This window comes from Heterocephalus glaber, unplaced genomic scaffold (assembly GCF_053883595.1).
Source record: "Heterocephalus glaber isolate CG9 unplaced genomic scaffold, H.glaber_assembly_v1.0 deba00001613, whole genome shotgun sequence".
Taxonomy (NCBI): Eukaryota; Metazoa; Chordata; class Mammalia; order Rodentia; family Bathyergidae; genus Heterocephalus; species Heterocephalus glaber.
The window spans coordinates 6,103,376-6,125,855 of record NW_028258384.1 but is presented as its reverse complement, the minus strand read 5'-3'; the positions used below and the strand labels follow the sequence as shown (position 1 = coordinate 6,125,855).

At 35.3% G+C, this 22,480-nt stretch overlaps 1 protein-coding gene and 1 pseudogene across 1 annotated transcript in view; one reads left to right on the top strand and one right to left on the bottom strand.

Annotated features, from left to right (window-relative positions):
* Nucleotides 1-15,052, bottom strand: part of LOC101702874 (putative P2Y purinoceptor 10) — a 41,622-nt gene extending 26,570 nt beyond the window's left edge. Inside the window, exon 1 of the mRNA XM_021246506.2 lies at nucleotides 14,914-15,052. The gene's annotated coding sequence lies outside the window, so the exon portion shown is untranslated. The remainder of the gene's footprint in view (nucleotides 1-14,913) is intronic.
* Nucleotides 15,053-18,495: 3,443 nt separating this feature from the next.
* On the top strand, nucleotides 18,496-19,880 carry LOC101703235 (exosome complex component RRP43 pseudogene; annotated as a pseudogene).
* Nucleotides 19,881-22,480: the final 2,600 nt, after the last annotated feature.

Below are 22,480 nucleotides of genomic sequence, written 5' to 3'. Positions count from 1 at the left end.
CATTGGTTCATTCTGCTGCATAAACTTTCAATGGAATTTTTAATCTTCTGGAAATCTGTTTGCATCTGTTTTATGGATTCCATTTGTGTCCTATGTTGTGATTCCATTATGTTCCTCAGCTCCTGTATTTTTTTTATCTGTGTCCTCTCTAGATTTATTAATCATGTCTTGCACTATGGGCACAATCTGTGCTGTTATCTGAGAAATTATTCTGATTTCATTTTTTCCAGATCCACTTTTCTTGCCAGTTCAGGGATTCCAGGTTGTTGAGTATCAGATTGTTCTATCTAGTTTCCCTTTGCAGTTGCTTTAGGAGATCTGGAAGTCTGGTTTTGAGATTTGTTTACAAGTCTTCTCATTTCAATGGGAGGCATGTGTGGTGCTCATGCCCATGCAGCTCACCTATGTGGCACAGGGGGTGGAGGTCCAGGAGCCCAGAAGGCTTCCCTCCTCCTGGGGCCTGGTGGCAGCTCTGGTCCTTGGCACTGGGTGCAGTGGTGCAGCAGCTCAGAAGGCTCACCTCCTCCTCAGCCCTGGGTGTGGCTCTTGATGGCAAAATTAAATGTAGCAATGAGCCTATGATTATAGAATTCACTTTTCTCCTGTTCACTATTACCCCAAAGTAGCTAGTTAGATGGCCTTTATAGTGCAATGACATTTGTAAGAGTTGGTTACAGTAATCATCTAAGTGGCAATATCTTGCAAGCCTGGAGCTGTCTTTCCAGGTGACTATAAATCACCTTTAAATCAGTGTTTCTTGGGCCAGGGCTTTAGCTTAGTGGTTTCACCACCTTCTGCACAAGTGAAAGGACCTGAATTTGATCCCCGGTACCAAAAAAAAAAATCAGTGTTTCTTTAAATTGGTACTCTTGTTTCTCCCACAGACCAGTGGTGGAGAGGTGTAAATGCTTATAAAATCACTTGTTATGGCCCCTAGCACTTAATTAGAAAAATTTTTGCCTCAAAACTCTGTGCCTTTAGGCTTTGCTGGTCTAGAATTCTTAGTTCCAAATGGAGGAATAATTGCACCAGGGGTACAATAGGTATTCCACTGCAATGGAAGTTGAGACTAACACCCAACTACCTGGAAGTCCTTATTCCTCTGGGGAAAAAAAGAACAGAATAAAACTTACTGTACTGACTGGGTTGATTGATTCTAATTACAAAAGAAAAATTGGTTGCTATTAGAAAATGGAGGTTGGGAGAATGTGGGTAAGGAAGAGTATGTGGGGATAGAGAACATTATATCTGGATTATAAGAAAACCCTTAAATACTCTCTTAGTACTACCATGTTTTATGAGTAAAGTCAGTGGAAATCTACAACAATCAAATTAAAGTAAAATGCTTAGTGGCCTAGAATATTCAAGAATAAAATTATGGGTTATCTCAATAGGAAAATAAAACAAGGTAAGGTGGAGCACTTAGTAAGGAAAAGAAAAATGTGAAATTGAATAGTGGATTGAGAGAGTTAAAAATACCAACTATGAGGATGTTTTCAAGATTGTATAACAGGAGATTACAACCCTTATCCTTACACAAAAACCACTTATTACAAAAACAGTGATTTGCAACTATCCAAAGAAGAAAATAGCTTGGCAATTAAGAAACTGCAACAACCCAGGATAGTAAAAAATTGCAAGGAATTTCCTTTCTCCAGAGTAGCAAAGGAGAGGAGGAGAACCACAGTAGTGCTCACAGCCAGAGTTCTCTTATATCTTTCACCACAGAGGACCCACAGTGTCTTTATAAACTGAGGACCCCAACTACTAAAACAGTCTTGAGGAAATGAACACATGTCCCAGGCCTATGTTTAAGTCTTTAATTCAAATTCTGTTGACTTTTAATATGGTATGAAGATAGTGTTCAACTTCATTAACCATGTGGATATGCAGTTTTCCCAATACTATTTATTGAAATAGAATTTCCTTTTTCCATTATGTGTTCCTTATACTTTTATCAAAGATCCATTGATCACAGATGTGTGGATTTATTTCTGGGTTCTCAATTCTGTTCCATTCATCTGTGTTTATGTCACTACCATACTGCTTTGATTATAATAGTTTTATAGTAGATTTTGAGATCAGGTAATGTGATACTTCCAAGCTTGAATTTTTTGTTCAAGATTGATTTGGCTATTAGTGTCTTTTGTGGTTCAGTACGAGTTGTAGGATTGGATTTTCTTTTCTTTTTTTTTGCTATTTCTATGGAAAATATCATTAGAATTTTGATAGAGATTACACTATGTTTGTAGATTGCTTTGGGTGGTATGAACAATTCAGCAAATATTATTTATTCCAATTGAATAAGTGGTATTATTCCATTTATTTGTGTTCTCTGTCATATTTATGAATATTTTATGATTTTCAATAAATGCATATTTCACCTCCTTGGCTAAATTTATGACTAAGTATTTTGATGTTATTGTAAATGAAATTGTCTTCTTAATTCATTTTTTGCGTAGTATTTTGTGACAAAAATCACTGCTTATTATTTATATATTGACTTTCTATCCAGCAACTTTAGTGAATTCATTTCGTACTTCTAAAATGTTTTGTTTCTTTGTATTTGTTTTTGGTGTAGAGCCCTTAGTATTTTCTACACAGATAAAATGTTATCTGAAATCAAGATTGTTTTAACTTTTTCCTTCCTCATTTAGATGCCATTTCTTTCTTTTTTGTATAATTGGTAGGCCTAGGATTTAAAATATTTTGTGGAATTGTAGAGTTCAGAGTGGATATCATTGTCTTGTTCCTCATCTTTGAGGAAAAGCTCTCAAATCTTCACTGTGTGTGTGTGTGTGTGTGTGTGCAATGCCCAAAGAAGTCATTTTAGTAAGATTTGTGGCCTTGGGTTAGGCAATCATATGTTACATTACCTTTACAAGTGCATGAAAAATAAAAGAATAGACAAAAATAGATAAATATGACTTTATCAAAACTAAAAATAACAATCTTTGTACTTCAAAAGCCACCATCAATGCAGTGAAAAGTATCCATTTTATGAAAGAACATGCACACATATTATATGTTTGATAAAGGACTTGTGTCCAGAATGTTATTTGAAACATTTACTATTCAACAATAAAAGACAACCAAATTTTTAAATGAGCCGAAGATATAAGCAGGCATTTCTCCAAATAAAATGCATAATATGGTTTATTAAGTATATAAATGTGTGGTGTTTTATTATTAAATAAAATGCAAATCAAACACATAATCTGGCACTTTATGCCTGCTAGAATGAATAAAATTAAAAGACAGACTGCAAGAAATTTACACAGCATTTGTAGCAATTTGAACAATTATTTATTGCTGACTGGATTGTAAACTGATGCAGCTGCTTTGGAAAAGTAGTTTACAATTCTTCAAAATGTGACACATATATTTGCCATATCATCCAGTAGTTGTACTTTTATGTTTATATCTAAGAGAAATGTAATCATAATTTCTAAATTTATACAGGAATATTAATAGAAGCACCACTCATAGTAGTAAAAAAGTTGAAATAAAGCATATGTCCATTAACTGAAGGATAGATAAAATAATGTGATATGTCCATGTGATGGAATATTATTTAGCAATGAAAAGGGAATGAATAATACTATGACTGAGTATTGTACACTCACAAGTTTTTTGTTAATTCTTTTATTGGTACATTTTAGGTATACAACACAATTACATTTCTCATTGGTAACTTGTACCTTTACATGATGCATCTTGGTTCTTATTTTTTCCCCATTCCTAGCCCTCGATTCACCCCCTCCACCCTTCCCTATTTACAAAGACTTTATTTCCATTTCTCATCAGTTTTCCTTTCCCCTCTTTCCTTTCCCATGCCCCTCCCACTACACCTAACCCTTTGGACCTTTTCTTCCTATTTTGCATTATCGATTATTCATTCTAATCATTGGTACATTTTAGGTATACAATATAATGACATTCATCAATGGAAATTTGCACCTTTACATAATCTCTCTTAGTTCTTATTTTTCACCCTTGCCCAGCCCTCCCTTCCACCCCTCCAGTCCTCCCTATTTACAAAGACTTTGTTCCTATTTTTCCATTTTCTCATATTAATCCCATTCCCTTCTATCCTTTCCCCTAGCCCTCGCACTTCATTCCCCTTGCCCCTTTTCTTCCTATTTCACATTACCTATTATACATTTACTCCTTATTCACACTTTCAGTTTCTCACACCAGAGAAACTATTCAGTATTTATACATGTGTGTCCTATTTATTTCATTTAAGAGTATCACCTCAATGTGCATCCACTTAGTTATAAATGACTCTAATTTCTCATTTTTTATGGCTGAGTAGTACTCCAATTTATAAAAAAAACCCCACATTTTCTTTATCCAGTCTCCAGTTGATGGGCATTTGGGCTGTTTCCAAGTTTTAGCGATCATAAACTGTGCTGCTATGAACATGGGTGCACATATATCACTGTGGTATGCTTCTTTTAATTCTTTGGGGAAGATCCCCAGCAGTGGAATAGCAGAGTCAAATGGGACTTTCAGTCCTAGTTCTTTGAGGTATCTCCATGCTGATATAAAAAAATCAATGAAGCCAAGAGTTGGTTCTTCAAAAGAATCAACAAACTTGACAAACCCTTAGCCAGTCTTATCAGAAAAAGGAAAGAAAAGGCCCAAATCCATGCAATTAGGAATGAAAAGGGTGAAATTACAAGAGACCCAGCAGAAATCCAGAAGACCAGCAATAGAATTCAAAATAGAATACCTATTTTGAGAAACTATCCATCAATAAGATTGAAAACACAGAAAAATAGACAGATTCCTAGATATATATAAATTATGAAAATTGAACAAAGAAGACCTAAAAATTCAAACAACCCAGTATCAATAAATGAAATTGAAAAAATAATTAAATCTTACCAAGAAAACACGGGTCCTGATGGCTTCACTGCTGAATTGTACAAGGCATTTAGAGAGGAACTGCTGCGATTACTGTTTACACTATTCAATGAAATTGAAAGGGAGGCAATACTCCCAAATTCATTCCTGGAAGCAAGCATCACCTTGATCCCCAAAGCAGAGAAAGACCCAACTGAAAAGGAGAACAATAGGCCAATCTCACTAATAAACATAGATACAAAAATCCTTAATAAGATACTGGCAAATAGAATGCAGAAGATCATCAAGAAGATCATACACCCTGATCAAGTGGGATTCATCCCAGGGATGCAGGGATAGTTCAACATACACAAATCAATCAATGTAATACACTATATCAATAGAGCCAAGGACAAAAAACATATGACCTTCTCAATAGATGCAGAAAAAGCATTTGACCAAATCCAACATCCATTTATGATAAAAACCCTGCACAAAATTGGAATACAAGGTTTCTACCTCAATCTGATAAAAGCCATCTATGAAAAACCAATAGCCAATATCATACTAAATGGTCAAAAACTGAAATCCTTCACACTAAAATCAGGAACAAGACAAGGATGTCCACTATCACCACTCCTTTTCAATTCATTTTGGAAACATTAGCCACAGCAACTAGACAAGAGAAAGATATAAAAGGAAATGAAATAGCAAATGAAGAAGTGATACTGGATTGTTTCCAGATAGCATGATATGTTATATATAAGACCCCAAGAACTCCACCAGAAGTCTTCTACACTTAATAACCAAATTCAGTCAAGTAGCTGGATACAAGGTCAACACACAAAAATCAATAGCTTTCCTCTACACGAACAACAGACTTGCTGAAGAGAAATAGGGCAAAAAATTCCTTTCACAATAGCATCCAAAAAACAGAAATTACTAATCAAGGAAACAAAGACCTCTTCTCTGAAAACTATAGCACTCTGAAAAGAGAGACTGAACATGATATCAGAAAATGGAAAGACATCCCTGGCTCCTGGGAAGGAAGAATCAAAATAGTGAAAATGGCCATACTTCCAAAACTACTATATAGATTCAATGCAATTAAAATTAAGATCCCAGCTCCATACTTCACAGACCTTGAGAAAACAATCCAAAAATTCATTTGGAACAAGAAGAGACCCAACATAACAAAAGCAATTCTAGGTAACACAGACATGGCAGGGGCTATCACAATCTCCAACCTGCAACTATACTACAAAGCTACTGTGATAAAAAGAGCATGGTACTGGCAAAGAAATAGACCTAAGGACCAGTGGAACAGATTAGAAGATGCAGAAACAACCCCAGACACACTCCCCCATCTCATCTTTGATAAAGGAGTCAAACACCCTCACTGGAGAAAAGATAGCCTCTTTAATAAATGGTGCTGGAAAAATTGGGTTTCCACTTGCCAAAGATTAAAACTAGACCTATATCTCTTGCCATGCACTAAACTAAAATCAAAATGGATTAAAGATCTAAATATTAAAATAGAAACTCTGAACCGGCTGGAACAGAGGTTAGGTAGAACTCTTGAAGACATCAGTGTAGGAAAAGATTTTATGAACAAAACCTCAGCTGCCCATGAGCTAGCACAAACAATCAACAAGTGGGATCTCTTCCTATTAAAAATCTTCTGCACAGCAAGAGAAACCACCAGCAGTGTGAAGAGACAACCCACAATGTGGGAAAAAATCTTCACCTGCTTTTCCTCAGACAAAGGTCTACTATCTTCAATCTATAAAGAACTTAAAAAGATCAGACCTCTCAAATTTAAAGACCCAATCCAAAAATGGGCATCTGAAATGAACAGACATTTCTCAGAGAAAGAAGTAGAAATAGCAAAGAAATACATGAAAAAATGTTCAACATCACTGGTCATTTGAGAGATGCAAATGAAAACAATGCTGAGATTTCACCTCACTCCAGAAAGAATGGCTGCTATCATGAAATCAACCAATAACAAATGTTGGTGGGGCTGTGGGGAAAGAGGAACCATGCTCCACAGCTGGTGGGAGTGTAGACTGGTGCAACCACTCTGGAAATCAGCATGGAGATACCTCAAAGAACCATGACTGGAAGTCCTATTTGATCCTGCTATTCCCCTGCTGGGGATCTTCCCCAAAGAATTAAAAGAATCATACCACAGTGATATATGTGCACCCATGTTCATAGCAGCACAGTTTGTGATAGCTAAAACTTGGAAACAGCCCAAATGCCCATCAACTGGAGACTGGATAAAGAAAATGTGGGGTTTTTTTATAAACTGGAGTACTACTCAGCCATAAAAAATGAGAAATTAGAGATATTTATAGCTAAATGAATGCATATTGAGGCGATACTCTTAAGTGAAATAAATAGGACACACATGTATAAATACCAAATAGTTTCTCTAGTGTGAGGAACTGAAAGTGTAAATAAGGCCTAAAATGTATAATAGGTAATGTGAAATAGGAAGAAAAGGGGCAAAGGGGAAGGAAGTGGGAGGAGTAGGGGAAAGGAAAGAAGGGAATGGGATTAATATGAGAAAATGGAAAAATAGGAACAAAATCTTTGTAAATAGGGAGGAATGGAGGGGTTGGAGGGAGGGCTGGGCAAGGGTGAAAAATAAGAACCAAGAGAGATTACGTAAAGGTGCAAATTTCCATTGATGAATGTCATTATATTGTATACCTAAAATGTACCAATGATTAGAATGAATAATCGATAATGCAAAATAGGAAGAAAAGGTCCAAAGGGTTAGGTGTAGTGGGAGGGGCATGGGAAAGGAAAGAGGGGAAAGGAAAACTGATGAGAAATGGAAATAAAGTCTTTGTAAATAGGGAAGGGTGGAGGGAGTGAAGGGAGGGCTAGGAATGGGGAAAAAATAAGAACCAAGATGCATCTTGTAAAGGTACAAGTTCCTAATGAGAAATGTAAATGTGTTTTATACCTAAAATGTACCAATAAAAGAATTTAAGAAAAAAAATCTTTAATGAAATTGAAAGGGAAGCGGTACTCCCAGCGTCGTTCCTGGAAGCAAGCACTGCCCTGATTCTAAAACCAGAAAAGAAGCCAACAAAAAAAGAGTACAGGCCAATCTCCTTAATGAATGTAGGTGCAAAAATCTTCAATAAGATACTGACAAACAGAATGCAGCAAACCGTCAAAAAGATCATGCATCTTGACAAAGTAATATCATTACAGGGAGGCAGGGATGGTTCAACCTATACAAATCAGTAAATGCTGTATATCACATAAAAAGAAACAAAGACAAAAATCCCATGATCATCTCTCTAGACACAGTAAAAGCATTTGTCAGAATCCAACATCCATTCATAAGAAAAATACTAAAGAAAATAGAGATAGAAGGTCTTTATCTTAATGTGATAAAAAAAATTTACGGCAAACCACCAGCCAACATCGTACTAAATAGAGAGAACCTAAAAGCTTTCCCTCTAAAATCTGGAACAAGGAATACGTCCACTATCATCACTTCTGTTCAATATGTTCTCAAAATATTAGCAAGGGCAATTAGACAAGAGAAAGGAAAGGAATATGGATAGTGTTGTTGGCAGGGTTTGCAAGGAAATAGATTTAATATAGGGCACATAATTTACAGATTATTTTATAGCATTCACCCAAAAAGTCAAATGCAGAGGAGTGCAAGAGATATGTCCACATGTTAGAGACTGAAAGAATCCAGCTGAGATCATGGATCCCACAGTAATGTTCCACACAAGTCCAGCTGAAGCCTTAGAGCCCAAAGCAGTGTCCTCTATGAGTCCAGCCAGAGGCGTAAGGCCAAGGCAGTATCTCATGCAAGTCCGTATCAAGGATCTGCACTGGGAGGTCCCAAAGGCCAGTGGTGGAAGCTACAAAGTCTGCACCAGTTGGGTGACAGATTTGTGCACCAGGCTGAGAGATCTGCACTAGAGCCAGAAAGTGACTCTCAAGGAGAAGACCAGAGCTCCCCTGATGAAAACAGTAAATATTCCTGGTAATGGCAAGGGCCCAAACTCCACTGACTCTGAGCACAGCTGAGTTCATATTAGGAAAACCATCCAAATCAAGCTTCTCCAAGAAAATCAACAGCATATGACCTTCCCCTCCATTTCTCTTTTTATGCCATTGGCAACAATCCTCAGGTGGGTCTTCCATACCCAGAACCACACTGACTCAGTTCAGCTGGGTGTTCCAAGTTGACCATTAGTTAATCCACCATGTATAGGAAAGGAAGAAGTTAAATTATCATTATTTGCAAATGACATAATCCTGTACATAGATGACCACAAAATCTCCAGGAAAAGAGTCTTAGAACTAATAACCAAATTCAGTAGCATAGCACGATACAAAGTCAACACTCAAAAATCAGTGGTGTTCATGTACAGTGATAACAAACTCACTGAGCTAGAAGCTGGAGAAATAATACCTTTTAAAATAGAATCAAGAAAAATGAAATATTTGCAAATTCACCTAGCAAAGGAAGGGAAAGACTTCTACAAGGAAAACTATAGTACTCTAAAAAGGAAATTGAAGAGGATATCAGAAAATGAAGAGTTATCCCCTATCCTGTATAGGCAGAATCAATATAGTCAAAATCACCATACACTCAAAACTGTTATATAGAGTTCATACAATTTCAATAAAAATAACAACAGCATTCCTTTCAGAACTGGAGAAAGCTATTGCAAAATTTATATGGAATTGAAAGAGACCTAGAACAGTAAAAGTAATTGTGGGCAACAAGGTCAAGACAGAGGACTTCATTATCCTGCCCTTCAAGTTATACTACAAAACTACAGTGATTTTAAAAAAAGCATGGTGATGGCAAGGAAAAAAACTAGACTTGTAGAACAATGGAATACAACAGAAGATATAGAAAACAACTCCAGGCACACTCAATTACATTATCTTTGACAAGAGAGTCAATTCCTTTTTTCCTGGAGGAAAGATAACCTATTAAAAATTGGTGCTGGGATAACTGGCTGTCCACATGCTGAAGGTTGAACCTATACCTATATCTCTCATCATGCACTAAACTAACATCAAAATTGATCAGAGATCTAAACTTTAGAAGAGAAACAATCTGCTGGAAGACAAAATACATACAACTATTGAAGACATAGGTGTAGGTAGTCTTTCTGAATGCAACACTGGTTGTACAAGAAACTGTATCAAGAGTCAACAAATTGGATCACATTAAATTAAAAAGCTTCTGCACAGCAAAGGAAACAACCAATGGAGTAAAGATACAACCTGCAGGATGGAAAAATATTTTTGCCAGCTACTCCTCAGACTCCTCTTTATATATCTAGAATACATAAAGAACTCAAAAAAATTGTATCCCCCCAAATTTAAAGACCCATTCAAAAGTAGGCCTCTGAAAGGAATAGACACTTCTCAGATGAAAAAGTACAAATAGTCAATAAATACATGAAAAACTGTTCAACATCCCTGGCCATTTGAGAAAAGCAAATTAAAACAATACAGAGATTCTATCTCTCTCTAGAAAGAATGGATATCATCAAGAAATCAATAAAAAATAAATGCTCATGAGGCTGTGGTGAAAATGGAACACTTCCTCATTGTTGGTGAGAGTGTAAATTGATGAAACTATGATGAAAACCAATAGGGAGATACCTCAAAAAATTAAAAATTGAAATTCCATTTGATCCAGCTATTTGTCTTCCAGATACCATCTCAAAAGTGTTAAAGACCTCATACCACAGTGATGTATGCATGTCCATGTTTATAGCAGCACAATTCATAATAGCTTAATCTTGGAAACAACCTATATGTCCATCAAAACATGAATTCATAAAGAAAAATGGGGTATTTATACACAATGCAGTATTACTCTGCCATAAATAAGGATGAAGTTGAGTCACTTGTAGGAAAATGACTGCACCTTGGGACCATAATGTAAAATGAAGTAAATCAGACATATCAGCTTATATATTGCATGGTTTCTCTTATATGAAATACTCAATGTATAAATAAAGTATGAAATAAAAGACATAGTAGGAAGAGAGAGAAAAAAAGCTATTGGAATCTAGCATGGACAATTTGTCTAAAAGTGTACATTGATTTAGTGTAATTGTCTTATGTGTTTTATATGTTTTTAGCCTATTAGTCTGGTTTTTAATCTGTATATATGATAATCAAGTTTATAAGAACTTATAAGATAAATAAATGAATCTTATGCTGGCAAACTAAAAGGGTGTGGATGGAAGGGGGAAAGGAATTGAGATGTGTTATATACACGTTTTAATTTTCTACAATGAACGTAATCATTATGCACTACAAACTTACTAATCAAAATTAAAAATTTAAAAATAAAGTTTTGTAAGATCTTATCATTAGAGAAATTTGGATGAAGAGTACACAAGGGCTTTCTGCTATGTTTCCAATTTCTTGTGAGTCCAAAAATATTTATACATGTAAATTTTTAAAATGACTTCATGATGAGATTTATTAAAATATAATTAACTGGCCTAATAAGGAACTAACAAAATAGACTTATCTCACATTTTTCATATACAACTCACTTTGGAGGAAATCTGATGTACCAAATCTTAACTACCCACACTATTCATTGTTATCAATTCTGATCCACAATTATGAAACAATTTTCTGTTTTAGCTTTTGTGACATAAATATCACTCTCTGACTTTGGGAAGTTCAAATACAAAACTTTCAGAAGCCTGTATGGAAAAACATGTGGTCATTTTTCAGCCACTGCACTGAATCACCCACTATATACAGCTCTCATGTGAGACGTTAAAGAAGACTTTATCACAGAAATTCAGCTGCATTGTTCCAGTCTAAAGCCAGTGAAGAGAAAATTGTACATTGTTGATAGGAATGTAAATTAAGATAGCCATTTTGGAAAACAATGTGGAGTTTTTTTCAAAAACCTAAAAATAGAAATACCATATGATTCAATAATTTCACTTCTGAGTATATATTAAGAAAATAGAATCAGTATGTTGAAGAGATATCTGACTTCCCATGTTCATTTCAATTTAATCACTATATATATATATATATATATATATATCTCACTATACAACTTTCAAAAGAAAGACAATCCTTTCATTTAAAACAACAGGAGTATAACTGAAAGAAATTATGCTAAATAAAATGAGTCTCATTTGTAGGTGGAATAAAAAGCATTTGCCTTCAAAAAGTAGAAAAACGGTTACTGGAGGCTGGGGAAGGGTTGGGAGAAGGTCAAAGTTTGTCAAGGAGTACAAATTTTCAATCACACCAGAGGAAAAGTTTTAATGATCAAATGCATTGTATAGTGACCATAGTCAATAACATTGTATTGTGTATTTAAAAATTTATAAAATATGTTTTTAATGTTTTTGCTACAAAAGTAGTGAGGTGATAGATATGTTAATTGGATTGATTGAATCTTTCTACAGTTTTTACATAGATCAACACATCTCATTATTTATCACAAATATACCCATTATTATTTGTTTTTTAAAATATATATAAAATATATAACTAAAATAAATGCATCTTTAGAAATTACTAAAGTATGCGACCATTTTTAGTTAAATTTGAGAAGTAAAATTGTATTTCTTCAAACAAAATTAAAAATTTAAAACCTGACCACATGATTGGCATTATTTCCTTTCTGGGGTGTTCATGTGTATGTTCATAGCCTATTGGGTAGGTATGGAATATATATATTACAAGTACATTATAAATAAGCAAGCAGGGTGGGTGAATTTAGCAGATTTCCCTTTACCTTGTCTTTTAATGTTTTCCTTTTTACTCCCTTGCTCTCTTTTCAGTCAGCAAGTACCTTTTGAATAGCCAACCTTCTTTGTTTGACAAAACAGAATAGCTGGCTGACAAATGTAGCTCATAAGCTCATAACTTTTTGTCACTACCAGGAACATTTGCATTTTAAAAAACAAAAATTTAGAAAAGCAGTAAATAACTTCTGGGAATAAATTCCTAATAATATCTTTTCTGGTTAAAAGCAGACACGCAGGGAAGTCTATGAAACATATCATATTCAGGGTGTCTTTTTCCATTCTCAAAATAATATACTTAAGCAGTAGCCAATCTGTAAGTCTAATTCTACAGCTATGCTATCGTTTTATCATCCTTGAAACTATGGACAAGTATTACTTTTCCAATCATGAGCAATAATTTTGACCACATGGAAAAATATTTCATGATCTAGTGACTAACTTCTTTCTCAGACTTCTAGGACATCTACATTCATAGCTGCAGAAGTGAAATATCAGCACAGAATTAGGCAACAGTAATTCTCTCCAAACCTTTACAATTTGAAAATCTAGTCCCTACTAAGTACCAGTTTTGGCATAAAATATGCTGTTAAGGATACATAGAGAATTCATTTTCCCTTTCTTCCACCCTGCGTCAGAAGTTGCCTGAATAACCAACTACCTTCTCAGTAAACTTGTTTGGTGGATGGGGAAGGGGAGCCAATTGGTAAGAAAGAACTCCATCCAGAGTTTTCACGACTGGTAAGGAGGTCTCTTTCTTACAATCTTGTCACAACTTAATTTCTGAGGAAGGTCAGTCCAAGGAGGAATGCTGATCTCAGCTCTTCCGGGGGTTCCCAGAGTTATGCAGCTGCTTAGCTGAACCAGGTTTCATGTATTATCCTAAGTCTCAGTCACTTTGTAACTACTTCAATGCAGGAAAAACCTCACCTATGCTTCTGGTCAGAGAGATTAAACAGAGCTTCTTTCAATATCCAACATTATGATGCCATTTGGCAACCATAATATGCAGCTAGTGCTATTTTGTTAGTAATCCTCACATAGTCGTTGACTGTTAGTTACATTTTATATTTCAAAAAAACTTATTACCTTAACTCCTGGGACAATAAAATCTTTATCTTAATATTTCACAGGAAAAATTCTTTAAGACACATTTTTAAAAATTTAGCATCTTCAACTCTAATCTGGGGAGATTATGTATATAAAAATGTATTGATTTGTTCATATCAGGAAAAATTGGTGGTGACTAGGTCTTACTTATATCTTAATATGACTTATACTTGGTTTACTAGAATTTTATATAACTTTAAATATTGTTGAATAATTTCACATATTTAAAAATCAAACTTCCAGTGTGAAATTGGCAGACTTTTTTTAAAAAAAGCAAGAAGTTATTTGTTTATGTCAAGTAAGGAAAAGGAAAATTTCTTCCAGAAAACAGCAGTAAAATACTTGGAAAACCTTTCTAAAATGTTTCCCATATTCTCAAATTAAAAATATACACAAGAAATGTTCATTGTAAATTGAGAATGAGCTCCATTGAGATTTGACTGCTATGCTAGATTCTAGAGCTTGATAAAAATCCTTTTGTGCTATTTGAAGCCATCATATCCCACAGAGGAATGCCTGCATGGAAAATGTCCCAATCCAAGAAAGTATGTCAAGTTTCATGAAAAGATTTAGGCATTTAAATGTATTTACTCTGTGAGTGCTGCTTGATCCAGTTGAAACAAACCATGAATTTAAAATTTTAAGTTTCTTTTTCTCCATGGCTCACAAGAACAGAAATGTTTTCATCAACCACAATCTTAATTTTGACATAGAATCATTAGGAGCAGTGTTTAATAAAAGGCTGGACTCCTGGGTTTTGCCAATGGCAAATTAAATTGTAGAGACAGGAGCTTTCTATCTAGACAGCCACATTTCCTTTCACAAAGCATGCAGCAGTTTCAGTAAGTATTTTAACCACTTGAACTTATAAATAGATATTACCTCACTGGAGTCTCCATTCTTTATGATACACCCTCACACACAGATATTAGCAGATTCAGGGTTACATTTTCTACGGAAGCAACAGAAATGAGCAAACTCTCATTTTCAATAAACAGAGACTTTTAAGCTCTATTTTTGAATATATGAAAAGAAAGATAAGTACCTTACCCTTTCTACCCAGATATCCTGTGGAGAACTGCAGGCTTGTACAGCTACAAGAGGAAGTAACATAGTTTGTTTAACAAAACAGGAAAAAACCAAAATCATTTACCTCTAATGGGAGGTAGAACTGCTCGTCAGCATCACTCAGTTGTTTAGGAAAGCCATCCCATCAGAGGATACTGTGGGCAAAGAAAATTCAAATTTTGGCTTTAATAAATTCAGAGTTTCCATGATTTATACACTTCCTTAAACAGGAACAGAGAATCTGACTTTAATTTGCCACGTATTACCATAGTCTTCTTGTTCCTGAAAGTTTAAAGTGCGGGTTATGCAAGAACAGAATTTAACTGATGGAATTTTACTTTGTCACATAAAAAAGAGCTGTAATGTATTTTAAATGATAATCATGTTTTTTAAAACTGATATCACTTTATACATTGATTTCTCATTGCTTATCTATCATAATTTGTTCCTTACCATGAGTTCTCCCTGCTTCAGTTTTACAGGGGCTCCACTGCTTGGGGAAATTTGCTCTACTCCCAAGGCTATAAAGTAGTTATTCCATACTTTGCTAAACTTACAGAAGATATTATTCTTCCAGCTATCATTATACTTCATGGATACAATAGCTGCTGTTTCCATCTAAGGACATAAATGTTCATATGCCTTTGCTATGATGTTTGAAAAGAAAATATGTCAAAAATGCTACACACACTCTTGTCTTACACTATTATTATCTTTTTTCTTCCTTTTTTATTTCTTTGTGTATGTATGAGTATGTATGAGGCAAATATGAGTTTCAGGTCTGCTTTTTGAGGTAAATGTTTCCAAGACACATTAATGTACTTAGGTGATATTATTATGTATTGCCATACTCTCTGTTTAAAGTATTAAAGGATGTTTGTAGTAGGACCTTCTTTGAGAATCAGGGAAAATCTTACCGAATCACCAAAAAGGTATGATTTGAAGTCACCAGGAAAATTTTGCTTAACAGTGTCTCCTAAAAAGATGACTAAATGTTACTCCTTGAGACATACTTTTGGGTTAGAATTGCTCATTCCATACACTTATGTTTGAAGATGCTATGTATAAAATCTTAAATTCTGGAAACCACGTTGAAAATGTATTGTTTATATAGCTAGCCTTAGACATGCATGGAAGAAGACTAAAATGTTTTAAAATGGAACACTTGCTCTAAAATTAGTGTTTAAGATTTCAAATATATTTAGCACATTATAATCTTCACATTACTCCACTGAATAGGTTCACTGATAATCATTTAGAAAAATTTTTCCTGAAAATATCAAGTGCAACAAAAACAAAGTTTTGAAACCAAAAATTACTCCCTCAGAATGTTAGCTTTACTATTAAATACAATTAGAGGGTGAGTATCTAAGATTTTTACTAGTTCTCTGGGAACATCTTTCAGGCTGTATTTTTTTTTTTTTTGCTTTGGATGTAAAAGGTTTTTGTATCTGTCTACAGTATAAAAGAAAAAACAAATGATCATTATAGTGTTATAAGCCATGAAGCCTCAAAAATATAGCCCAGAAGTATACTGTTAACAAAGTAGGGGGCACTGCATATAGTAGTGCAGTGGAAAACTGAAAATCTGAAATATTCATAGGAGCTGAAACCCAGGCCAAGCAGTGATCCCAAACAGTGTTCTTTCACCTAGAGGAGGATGTGTAATTTTTAAATTCACAGACAGCAAGTCTTTTAACCAGAGAACATTGTCAGTCTGGAAAAGATACCTGTTGACAATTTTATAAAAGATCCATATTGACTAGGGATAATCCTGATAGAATATATTATTTTTAAATAATCTGAAAATACTATACAGGTGGGTTGGTGAAAGAATAAGTCTGAAGGCAATGAAATCAGTAAGAAGTATTGTAACAGTTAGTCCAAGCAGGAGTTGATAAGGATTTGTGAACTGTCATGAACAGGGTAGGAGCAACTATAAATTGGCATGAGAAAGACTAAATACCAGGAACTGAGAGTTTATTTGAAAAGGACAGAATTAATATTCCATCAAAAGAATGGAAAAATATGAACTGTTTTAGGAAGTAGGTGTGGCAATCACATAATACCCCTGCCTAATAATGAGACTGAGTAGCCTACCATCTTTATATTTTCCCTTCATAAATTTCTAAGATACTCAGAACTAAATTTGATGTTTCAAATTACTTCTTCAATGTTCATATCAAAATCAACTCCTACCCTCCCTCTAAATCAATAGATCTTCATCTTGATTCAATGAATAGGCTTCAGCAGAGTCACAAAACCCTTCACATTTCAATAATACAGAAATACTTTGGTTCACTAACACTTCTGCTCATGTATAATTCAGTTCACCAAAAGAAGTGTTTGGCAAAATTTTGGTTCTGTTTGCATCAGGTGATGAAAACAATAGTGGCCATCTTCCCCTTATGAACATGAATTCAGCCACCATTCTTGCTTTGACATGTGGATGTGGCTTACTCCAGTCAAGATCATAGCCCCAGAAAAACCTGTACACACTTGCTGTGAGGCTGTTTTGGGTACTTTGTTTTGTTTTTTGGGGGGGGTCCTGGGGATTGAACTCAGGACCTTGCACTTGTGGGGCAGGCACCTGAACCACTGAGCTAAATCCCCAGCCCATGTTTTGTGTACTTTTTAGCACATACAGTACTGTACAGTATCATTCCATCCAGTATGGCTCCAAAGAATGTTCAGAGAAAGTATGGTGGTAAAAAGAGAATGCAGAGTGGTAATGGAGGTAATGAGAATGTGCAGAGTGGTAATGAAGATGACAAGAATGTACAGACCAATAATGAAGGGAATAAGAAAGTGCAGAACAAGAATAAGAAGAAAATAACCATTGAATTGATGAAGAAAATTGTAGAAAAGCATGAGCGTGGTATTCATGTCGCTGATCTGGCCTCAGAGTACAAGATGGCAAAGTGGACAATCTCAACTATTTTGAAGAAAAAAGATGCAATCAAAGGAGTTGATTAGCAAAAAGAGTAACATTTTTAACTGAGCAGAGCACACAAATACTGGAAGAGATGTAAAAACTTTTGTTAGTGTAGTTCTATGAGAAACAGCTGGTAGGCGGTAGGATTAGTGAAGCTAAGACCTGTGAAAAACCCAGGGAATTTCACAGTGATTTACTGCAAGAAAACCCTCTAAAAGTGCAACAAGTGATGAATGTAAAGCCAACAGAAGGTAGTTTGATAAATTCTGCAAGAAAGGTGGCCTTTACATTGTGATAAGACTTGGTAAGGCTTCCAGTTTTGACAAGACTCCTGCAGACGCCTACAGGACAGAATTCACGAAGGCAGAAAGATATGCTGCTCAACAGGGATGAAACAAGGTTCTTCTGGAAGATGTCAAACAGAACCTATATCATGCAGGAGGAAAGGGCACTGCCAGAGCACAACACCATGAAGGATATATTGGCTCTTTAGCTGTGGGAAAATGCAACTGCCAATCTGAAGATTAAGCCACCACTGGAGTACCAATCCCAGACCCCCTGTGCATTCAGTGAACAGACTGTGAACAAGGCCAGACTGCCTGTCAGTAGAGGGCCAATACAAAAGCTTGGGTCATAAAGAAATTGTTCATAAAATAACTACACAAGGTTTTCAGACCCACCATTGAGAAATATCTTTCTGACAGCCATCTCACTGAAAGGTTCTTTCTTCTGATGGACAATGCCCCAGTACACCCTCCAGCCTTGGTGAATGATATAGAAATTGTGTATGACTTTGTAAAGGTTAAGTTCCGCTCCCCACAACATGACACTTCTTCTGCAGCCTATGGACCAGTAAGTGATCTGCAATTTCAAGAAACTCTACACAAAGATACTCTTCACCAGGTTTTTAAAGTCACTGAAGAGATGTCCTTGACTCTGAATGTTTTCTGGAAGAAACATTTCAATGTCCTCCACTGCACTAACCTCATTGACAAAGCCTGGGAAGATGTCCCATACTGGACCTTAAATTCAGCTTGAAGGAAAGTGTGGCAAGAATGTGTCACTGAACATGACTTTGAAGGGTCTGATCCATAGGTAGCAGAAGAGATTGTGTTCATGGCCAAGAGTATGAGTCTAGACATTGATGATGAAGACATAAAGGATCTTGTTAAGGACCATAAGGAGGAGCTGATGAAGGAAGAGTTTATTGAACTCCAGAGTGAGCCACAGAAGGAACTTGTTGAGGAGCATTCCACTGAGGAAGAGAAGACAGGGAGGAGGTTAGCAGTGATGTGTTAAAACTCATTAGGAAAAAATGGAATGAGTGTCATTTCCTTGAGAAGCACCACCCCAATGTAACTGTAATGAACGGAGTGTTGAATCTGATAACAATAACCTGGATTCTCATTTCCAGAGGGTTATGCAGCACAAGCTTTGTCTACACCATGTCTGCAACAAAGGCCACTAAAATTTTTAAAGAAATTGAATTGAATCTAACTTCTAGGCATTGAGATTTTGGTCTGGACCTCCTGGAGAGGAGGCCCAGGTGGATAGCCAGTTCATTGCAGATATCATTGAAAATTTGCAGATAATTCAGAAAGAAGACTTATGTATTTCTTCAGGAAAGCTTGCTTGGGTTCTATATTGTGATCTCATCTGCCCTGACTATGATGGGAACATTTTGGATGCCTGCACATTTGCTTTGTTAGCGGCTTTAAAAAAATGTACAGTTGCCTGAAGTCTCTATAAATGAAGAAATTGCTTTAGCAGAAGTTAATTTAAAGAAGAAAAGTTACTTAAATATTAGAACTCACCCAGTTGCAACTTCCTTTGCTGTGTTTGATGACACTTTGCTGATGGTTGACCCCACTGGAGAGGAGGAGCATCTGCCAACAGGAACCTTAACAGTAGTAATGGATAAGGAAGGCAGGCTCTGTTGTCTTCACAAACCAGGTGGAAGTGGACTGACTGGAGCTAAACTTTAGGACTGTGTGAGCCGAGCAGTTACAAGACACAAGGAAGTAAAAAATTAATGGATGAAGTAATTAAGAGCATGAAACCCAAATAAGCAGCCACATTTTCAAAACAGATTTGTAAAAACTGTATTTGTTAGACTGTGCACAAACTGTTTATACTAAATAAAGATCAAACTACACTCTTCTGAAAAGATGTTTCTAATATTTCTTAGGTAACTTCCATATATATATTATGTACAGTAAAACCATTTTTAAAAAGCAATGATTTAAGCAAACCAACCTAGTTCATTAAACTATTAATAGTTCATTGAACTATTTCCCTGTTTTTATTTAAAAATCATAGGGTTGTATTTTTATATAAAGTTTGTACATTTAGCACTGTAAAATATGGACACATTAAAAAACAAGATGAAGTAAAAACAAAAAAATAAAAATTTTTAAATTAAAAATATTTAGATCTTAAAAATATTAGATCTTCTAATCCATCATCATGAAATGTTTTATCTATTTTATGACTTTTTTATCTCTTTCAGCAATGTATTGTCTTCAAGGTACAACTTTTTCATGTCCTTGATTAAGTATATTTCTTCTTTTTCAATTTTAATTTTTTATAACTATATGTTTGAAGTACAGATATTCCTCATTGTTTTAGTTACTTTTCTCATTGCTGAAACAAAATACCTGACACCCAAAGTTAAAGGAAGAAAGGTTCATTTGGCTCACAGTTTGTAGAGGTTTCAGTCCATAGTCAGCTGGCTGTAAGGCAGAGTGGCATTGCAGAGGGGCATTGCAGAGGAAAAATAATCCATGTCAAGCAGGCAAATGAGAGTACATTAGCTATTTCTGTCCCTTCTATTTTATGCTTGCTACCCACCCTCAGGCGGGTGTAGCACTCACACCCTAAATCTTAGCCAAAACTATGCCAAACCAATCAGTGGACTTATTTAGTAATCATATACCCTTGATCACAGTGCCACACACTCTAGATCCAGCCACCTCTGTAAAACTCCCCCATGACTGCATGAGGCTTTCGGTGGGCATCTAGACACAAACTATAACATTCATTTAACAACTTACCTGTTTAATGACTGTTCAGACTTATGACCAAGGTGCACTCTTTGGACTTATGACCCCCTGCTCAGACTTACAACCTGCCACTCAGACTTACGATAAGTTTTTTTTTTTGTACAGTTCAGTACATCTTCTTTATAGAGTCACAATGTCTTTTTTGTACAGTACACCTTGTTTACTCAGTACTGTAGTTCTTGCTGATTGTACTGTATAGTACTGTAGTCTTGTGTTCTACTATACATTACAGTACTGCCTGCAAAAGTTATAAAAATAAAAGCAAAGTCACAGGTTGGAGTTTCCTTCGACCATTTCTTTTTTCTGAATATTATAATGTATATACTGTATACAATTCCTCATTTAGCAACCAATTCATTTAATGACCCAGTCACAGAACTGGAGCTCAGTTGTTAAATGTGGAATATCTGTACATAATGATTACATTCATCATGGGGAGTAGATACATGTACATAACACATTTTAATTTTCTTTTTATCCAAGTCCAGTCCTTTCCCTACCGACTTTCTCCATCTTTTGCTCTCCTTCCCTTTTGCGAAAGACTTATCTTTCTATTTCCTATTACCTACATTTTATTTTGTTCTTTTTTTATTATTATTATTTTTAGACACGGTCTAGCTTTGTTGTTCAGGCTGGCCCTGAACTGTGTAGCCCTAGCTGGCCTCGAGCTCAGGGCGATCCTCCTGCCTCAGCCTCCCGAGTGCTGGGATTACAGTTATTTTGCTCTTTATACTGTGGGTTTCTCATATAAGAGAAACCGTGTGATATTTAAGCTTGTGTGTTTGATTTATTTCATTTAATATTATGGTCTCAAGGGGTGTTCATCTTCCTACAAGTGACTCAAGTTATTTCTTTTTATGGCAGAGTAGTACTCCATTGTGTATAAATACATCATTTTCTTTTTCCATTCATCTAGCGATGAGCATATAGGCCACTTTCAAGAATTAGCTATTATGAATTGTGCTGCTATAAACATGAGTATGCATATATATTACTGTAATGGAATGACTTCAATTTTTTAAGAAAGGTAACTAGAAGTGGAGCAGCTAGGTCAAAATCACCTATTTTTTGTTTTTTAAAGAATTTTTTTGTTTTGTGAAGAATTTTCATACTGATTTTCATAATGGTTGTACTATTTTACATTCTCAAACATAATATAGAAGTATTCCTTTTTTTCCACATCCTCTCTAGCATTTATTATGTTTTTCTTAATTAATGACAAGGATTCTTTCTGGAGTGAGTTGGAATAGCAGTGCTGTTTTAATTTGTATTTCACTAATGTCCAGAGATTTTGAACATTTTTTCATTTATTTATTAGCCATTTATATTTCTTCTTTTGAGAAGTGTCTATTCATTTCAGTTGCCTATTTTCTGATTAGGTCTTATATTTGGGGGGGTCTGATTTTTGAATTCTTTATATTTTTTAGATACTGATCCTCTCTCTGAGGTGTACGTGGCAACAATTTTTTTTCCATCCGAAGTTGTCTCATCACTCTGTTGTTTTCTTTGCTGTGAAGAAGCTTTCAAATTTGGTATAATCTGATTAGTTGACTCTTGATAATATTTCTTGTGCAATTGGTGTTATGTTCAGAAAGCCCTTACCTAGACCTAGGACTTCAAGTGTTTTACCTATTCTATCTTCCAACAGATTAAGT